The sequence below is a fragment of the Thermobia domestica genome, chromosome 3, assembly GCF_964235325.1.
Source record: "Thermobia domestica chromosome 3, izTheDome1.hap1.1, whole genome shotgun sequence".
Lineage (NCBI taxonomy): Eukaryota > Metazoa > Arthropoda > Insecta > Zygentoma > Lepismatidae > Thermobia > Thermobia domestica.
In genome coordinates this window covers 17810274-17817564 of record NC_137456.1, presented here as the reverse complement: position 1 = coordinate 17817564, position 7291 = coordinate 17810274, and positions in this window count along the sequence as shown.

The following is a 7291-nucleotide window of genomic DNA, read 5'->3' as shown; positions in this document are numbered from 1 at the left end:
TTGATTTCCGTCATACAATTCTCGCGTACACTTTCTATAGTTTGTTCTAAATTAGTATTCGTTTCATCAATTTCATTTCTTAACTTAGACACTTCGGTTTTTAATTCCCCTTTTACTGATGCGAAAGATTCTTTTAATGCTACAATTTCGTTGCTCATCTTATTTAATTCAGTTTTCATTTCTAACTTCAAATCATTTTTATTAAGTCATTTGATTAATAACTTCTATTCTTACAGCCGAAACCTCAGACTTTAACTCCTTCCGTACTTCAGAAACCTCAGACTTTAGTTCTTTAATTATGTCTACCAACTTTTCTAGAAGTGGATCTCCCCCAATTTCTATTTCCGGAACATTCTTCGGTTTTTCTATACGTCTCACTTCCTCAACGCCTAATTCTACAGACTGTTCAACTACACAGGTTGCACAATACCATTTTTCCTGAGAATGTTTTAACACTTCCTGTTTCGGTTCAGGAATATTTAAACAGTTCATGTGGTACCATTTATCGCAACTTTTACAACAAATTGCTAAAGTGTTCTCAACACTGTAAGCACCATTGCAACAACTATATTCTTCAGATTCATTTATCATAGTTGTTTCACTCATCTTAGATCATATTAATTGGGCCACGCATCTCTCAGCCTTATCCTAATACTTCCACTAGTTGTTCTAAAATCTCATTTCAGTCCTACCTACTAGACATTTAAAAATAATAATAATAATCCTGAAGCTGAAGTAGCCAATTTGTAACTTACCATATTCATTGGTTATGTATTAACATCAAAATAAATAAAATCCTAGCTGGTGTAGCCAATTTTGTAAGAGACTAACTTCTGTTAAAACAATGAAAAACTGGATGTTCAGTATTCTGGCTGAATTCAATTTTGTAACCGTCTTTCCCAGGAATAAGAATAATCTCGAGACAAATCAAAATCCTGGATGGTATTGCCAATTTGTAACCGACTAAATTTTGCACAGTTACTTAACCTTAACGTTTAGGCTGAACTAATCCAATTTTGTAATGTTCTATTTCACGTCACAAAATTAAGTAAAAATATACCAAGCAGAATCCTGCATTTTATCAATTTTGTAACGTATTTTACAAAACCTTTTTCAACGTATTTTAAAGTTCCAATAGCTCGGCTAAATTAACCCAATTTTATATACTAAGTCCAAATAATAAGAAAAGTTCAGAATGAAAGCAATTTCTGATTTTCAGATTGAAAGCAATTTCTAATTTACATGCGCAATGGAATTTTGAAAGCAATCGCAGATTCTTGTCAAGTGGTAGACCAATAATGAGATCTTAGTAAGTGTGCCATCTAGCACATGTTAGACATGAACTTACAATTTGCGTTATTATTATCATACAATATAGATATTTAATATGAATTTCTGAAATGGAATCATAGATTAAAATTGAAATTATCATTTACTGTTTCAATAAAAAATATCGAATTACAACTTAAGAAGGCGGTTATAAAATTTTGAATTATCGTTTCAAAATAGATTTGATTCTTTGCACTGTGTCAGTTTTACATTCGGTCAATACATAACTTCCGATAAACATTATTACGATTGTAACATGATTTACATATCCATAGCTTGAAGGTACAAAGAAGAAAGAAAAAAATAAACATATAGATGATACATTATTAGTAGCTTCTTTGGCAGGTTAACATAGAGTATTATGCTTCAATGGAACAATCCTATTAATTCTAATTATTCATTGATCCATCCATTTTTCACTCGAGACTCAGGAAAGTGTCAGAAATAAATAAATAAAAAATGAAGAAGAAACATGTTCCGTGCACTTCCGTCACGTATTGCATATGTGCCCACTTCTGTCACCTCCACTCCTATATACTACATTATTATTATTATTATTATTATTCCTTATTAGGAATCATTTAATAAATTATATGTTTGTAGCATATTTTAAATTCGTTTCTATGACACTGGGTCACATTTTCTTACAGCATAACAAACACTACATTGACTATCAATATGAATGAATATGAAATATGTACACAAATGAATATGAACAAAATACATCTACAATATTTAGCACTTTCCTGATTATACTATGAACATGACATTTTACTCTATGGATCAATATATTCAAGGAAAAAGCGACAAATTGAGCATAATTAACCTAACCTTTAAAAGTACATAAGGACATCAAGTTAGAAATCTATTTATACCGGAAGCTAGGTTTATAATTTTTTACTGAATTCACACTAAAAATTTAATAATCGTATTAGTGGAAGTACTACGATAATCCCATGAGATGCGTGACGCAACACGAAATTTTATTCACACATAGTTGTCATGCTATTGTTACGTATTAATAAAAATTTCGTGAACAATTGTTAATTTCCAATGTTTTAGTTTTCACCGCACAAACGGTACCCTAGATCTTGTTGCGTGCAGTCTGGATAGTTCAGGACAAATAAATAAAGAAAGGTTTTACCTTACTACACGTTGTTTGTGTCACCTCCACTCCTCCGGACTCCGCCCTTACATCAACAAATGAAATTGCGAATCCCGGAACACTGCAGCCCACACCAACAACTCATAAACCACCTGCCACATATTCCTTGTAGCATTCTTAGGTGGTTGGATACGGCAACGCATTTTCCCAACGGTATTAATACTTAATTTAGAGTCTCTATTATTAATCTCAAATATTTAAGGTGTTCCAAGAAACAAATTTTTATCAAGGTTGGCCTGATCAAGCAAATTTGTGCTTAACGAAATTTGAATTTTTCTACTGAGACTCCGACGGCGTTGCCTATATTAGACGATCATCCACGATGAAAACGTCATGCAATACCTCGCTATTACATAACCCAAGCTACACAATATTTTTCACATTATAAAGACTAACATTTTATCATAATTAATATCCTAAAATTTTAAAACTCAATGAAGTATTAATATATATGATATATTTAACTACACAAATGATTCCTCAAGTTAAGATCCAAAACACATCACTTACATGCCCCTTTCCGTCTGGGTCAAACAAACCAATGGGAGCCCCCCACATCTACGGAGTGGAAATGCTGCACGGCGCCATGTTGATTTCACTACCCATAATGCATTAACACTTGATAGTGAAGAATCGAATCACCGATATTCTACTGCGAGATGTTTACGATTGATATCATAAGTAAGTTTAGATAATAAAATGTTAATGTTATTATTTAAGCACCTTCATCATACGTTTTTACATAGAAAATTTAAAAGAATCCCACGTACTGTTAGAAATTATTTGTAATTAACATTAGTTACATGTGAATATAGTGCACTTAGAAATTATTTGTAATTAGCATTAGTTATAGTGCACAGTTATAGAATAACCCCGTCATGCAGTGTCTTGTATTAATAGTAAAGAAACATTTCAAAAAGTAATGTTAATAGATAACATGTAAAAACAAATAAAACGTTTATTTGAACTAATGGCACGACTATACCAAACGGGGGCACTCAAATAACACAACAGAAAACAACAACAAAGTAATGTGAGGTACCATAAAAGGGTACGTTACACAGGCTATCGTAGATAAGTCACAGTACAAGGTGAGTTACTCAGTGATTTATGAATGTAATTATGTAACTTTGGCTATATTGTACTTTTAATGTTACATAAGTAAATCTTTGTTTATTAATGGAAACACTAAAAATCAATGTATAAATTAGATTGGCAACTCCTTCAAACTTCGTTTATAACCTATGGGTCCACTTTCTGTATATTGTTTTTACATTATACCTAACTAACTAACGTCTTATTGCCATTCATGAAGATCAGGGTGAAACTATTAATACTTTAAATGGGGGAGTTGACTTCTAAACTTAAAAAGACAGGTCCTTTGGCACAATGGTATGGCAAACCATCTACTGTCTTGGCCTTCTCATGTCGTAACAGTACAAAAGAGTTGTTGTGAGAGGTATTCTACATCTGCTGAATATTTTAAAATTTTACATTTGATTTTTGTTATTGCGTTGTAATATTTGTACTCAATTTGTCATGTTTTGTCCGAAAAAGTAGACAATTGATATTTAATCTTAGACATCAAATTGATATAAATATATTTGTTTATTTTATTCCTCAACTTGTATTATTAAAGTATTCATTTAACAAATAACATATTTTAGTGATTTTTACATTAAACACGTTTTTCCAAAAGCATTTCGTATTAACTGTACTGTACTTGCATGTTTTTGAAGTGTTTGAAGTGTTTGCCAAGTTTGTTTAGGAATATTGTTGTTCGTATCAAGTAAACATTATGCGTTTTAAAATAAGCTAACATTATGTTTTCTGTGTTAAGATACTGTATAACAAATCTACGAATGTTTATTTCGTATAAGAACATGTTTAATATTTGCAATTATCTTTATTATGAAACTTTGATAATTTCATTCAAGAAAATTATAATATTTCGAAAGTCGTTCCTAAGCATATTTATTATCATATTTTGCATCTTATTTCTATTTGCATAGTGATCACCCCTTAAATTTTTTGTTATTATGATGTAGTGTAATTACAGTCAGTGGCGAAGCGTACTATGAGGCTCTCAGGCCGGGCCTACCGTCTTTTCTGTATATTTTCTCCATCTTCGGTTTCTTATAAAATAAAGTCAATACTTGAACATTTCGTTTTTTTCGATAACAAAATAGTAGGTTGCTAACACTTGGAGAACCTTCCGTCCGAGCCTCAACAGCTCGTAAAAGAGGCTTACGAGTTATGCTGCTCCGGGAGCGAAGCTATTATCGCTGGTAATCGCACGCAGTCTTGGGAAGGTGAGAAGGCTCGCCTCTGGGAGTTGAGTTTTAGCGATGGAGGCATCTTTCAATGATAATATCTTATTAAATGATTCCCTTTATAGAGAGTAAGAAGTTTCTTTGTCGAATTATATATTTCTATTAGTGATAACTTGTTTAATTTAGTTATATACCCTCAAGAGTTATTCAAAGTAACTGTTATTTTCCCCCTACATGGGGCTTGGTCCACAATAGCTTGTAGAATATAAGTCTGATACATTGAACATATCGCAAAGGATAATAATATTTTTGTGTAATTTTAGTTGAGTTTTCTATTTCAAAGAATCAGTGGAGTATTTACGATTTTGTTTCGGGGACTTTGCTTGTTTCGGGAGGGGCTTTACTTACTTTATTCCTGGAAATGTGAAAATTCTGCAATATAGAAGAGTAAAAAGTTGCGATAAAATTTAGGTGAGTGCTTAAGCCCGGAAGCCACCCCCTTAAATATGTCACTGCATAGAATACAATATTAAATACAGAGTATTTGTTTTTAATTTAAATGAAGTTTCTTCTGAGTATTAACACTTCTATTGAAATGCAAGTATAAAGTGGGAGATGCAAGTAACAAACGCTTATCCCAAAATTTGACAGTTAACTGTAAGAAATATACTTACTTTTTCACTCCCTCCATGTTCAAATATGCAGGAAATGAAAACAGCAAGTGAAGAGGAAATTCCTTTCTGCCCCCTGCAAATCCCAGACAGAAGAAAATGTGAACTGCACTTCAAAATATTTGTAGTGCAAATTTAACTCTAAACAGTGTTAAAAATACAGCTAAGAAAGTTCTTTAAACTAAATAGGTTTGGTAATTTCTTTTGTTTAACTCAATAAGGAAAATATAGTACTTTGACTATAATTTTAAACATTTTATGATACATTAAATATTATTTGGGTCATTAGTTTATCGGGCTACCCTACTTGTGGGATTACGCTTCGCCAGTGTTTACAGTAGATAACTGTACAGAGTTCTTGGATGCTTGGATATGCATAGAAATTCTTTAAAATAATCCAAGAAAGAATAGTTAGCATGAGGTTATATATTGGAGTCGTTCTCTTAAAATATGCGCCTAGAATGACTTCATATATTGGAAATTATTGAAGAACAACGACGTGAAGTTAGATATGGAAGAAAATTGTAGTACATTAATAGCATATAGTTTTTATAGATTGGCGCAGTGTTGTGATGTCCACTTGAACGAAAGATCATTTGGGGAAATGGGTAATTATCCAAAATACTTATACTTTAATAAAACATAAAGCTTTTACAACCTCTGCACTCAGAGAGAAGACATCGTTTTGCAATATGCTTTTAACTTCCACTAGCGACGCTTATAACAGTCTTTTGAATAAAATCATAGTATTTTATACTTCTGTATTGTAACGTAATTATGTGGAATTATTGTTAATTGTGCTCCATACTAATCATTTTATTTAGTTGCAAGTACCAAACTGAAGGCATTCCATTTATGGAGTATTGCTGTCAACTTCTGGCATACCATAAATGAATAATATTTGTTTTTATGCAAAGCATTTTGTGGAATATAAGTTCGGGTATTATTTAGTTTCTCCTCCAAGTCATTTAGTTGTGACTCTGGCTCATTTGGTAGCGATTACGGTTCGTTATTTGTAACTGTGATGTAGTCATTGATGATTTGTGATAGTATTGGTTAGGTTAGGTTAAGTTTCTCTCCGGAGCCGTGGATGGATTTGGGGGAGATACTAAATGCCATACGTGAATTCAATCAATTACTTATACCACATCTTGTATTGTTTATTACTACTATATAATATACAACAAGTTGTTATTTGGCAACATAGCGTTGTATTATCAATTGTCATAGAATGAAGTTAATGAGAACATATTGTATATTGAAATGTTTTGTAGGTAGAGTCAATAACGGACCCTTCATCTATTATTTGTAAAAATACAAAATAGTCTTTGTGTTTACAAAGTTCTTATAACAGAATCTCTTTTATGACCAAGATTGAAGGATAAATCATTTCATACTGGAACCCCTTCACTCACAGCCACCGGGATGTTTTTAAATGTCTCCAGGTTATGGTCCTAGAAAACCTCAGCGTATAGCAGCCTCGTGAGGTATGGTTGTATTGAGGAATCCCCTTCGCTTCAGAGCAACCTCCAGGGATGTTAGTATAGGTAGAGCTCTTTGGTCCAAAGCGACCTCCAGAGCTGTAGTGGGTTGGCGATCAGTGGTCAACTGATTCCTCCTTCCTCTGTGATTCCTCTTTTATGGGCTCCCTTCGGGTGGCTCGTCTTCTTTCTCTTCCCTTCATGTTTTCCTGTTCTGTGTATCGTCTGCTTGTTTATAGACGTTAGCACGTGTCGTGCATAAACATGTGCTCATATTGTGATGTGGGAATCCTTAATAATATGCAGATGTTGATACTAGTTCGATTCCTGAAGAAAATTTTGAATAAGTGCGATTTTTTACACAGTATCTTT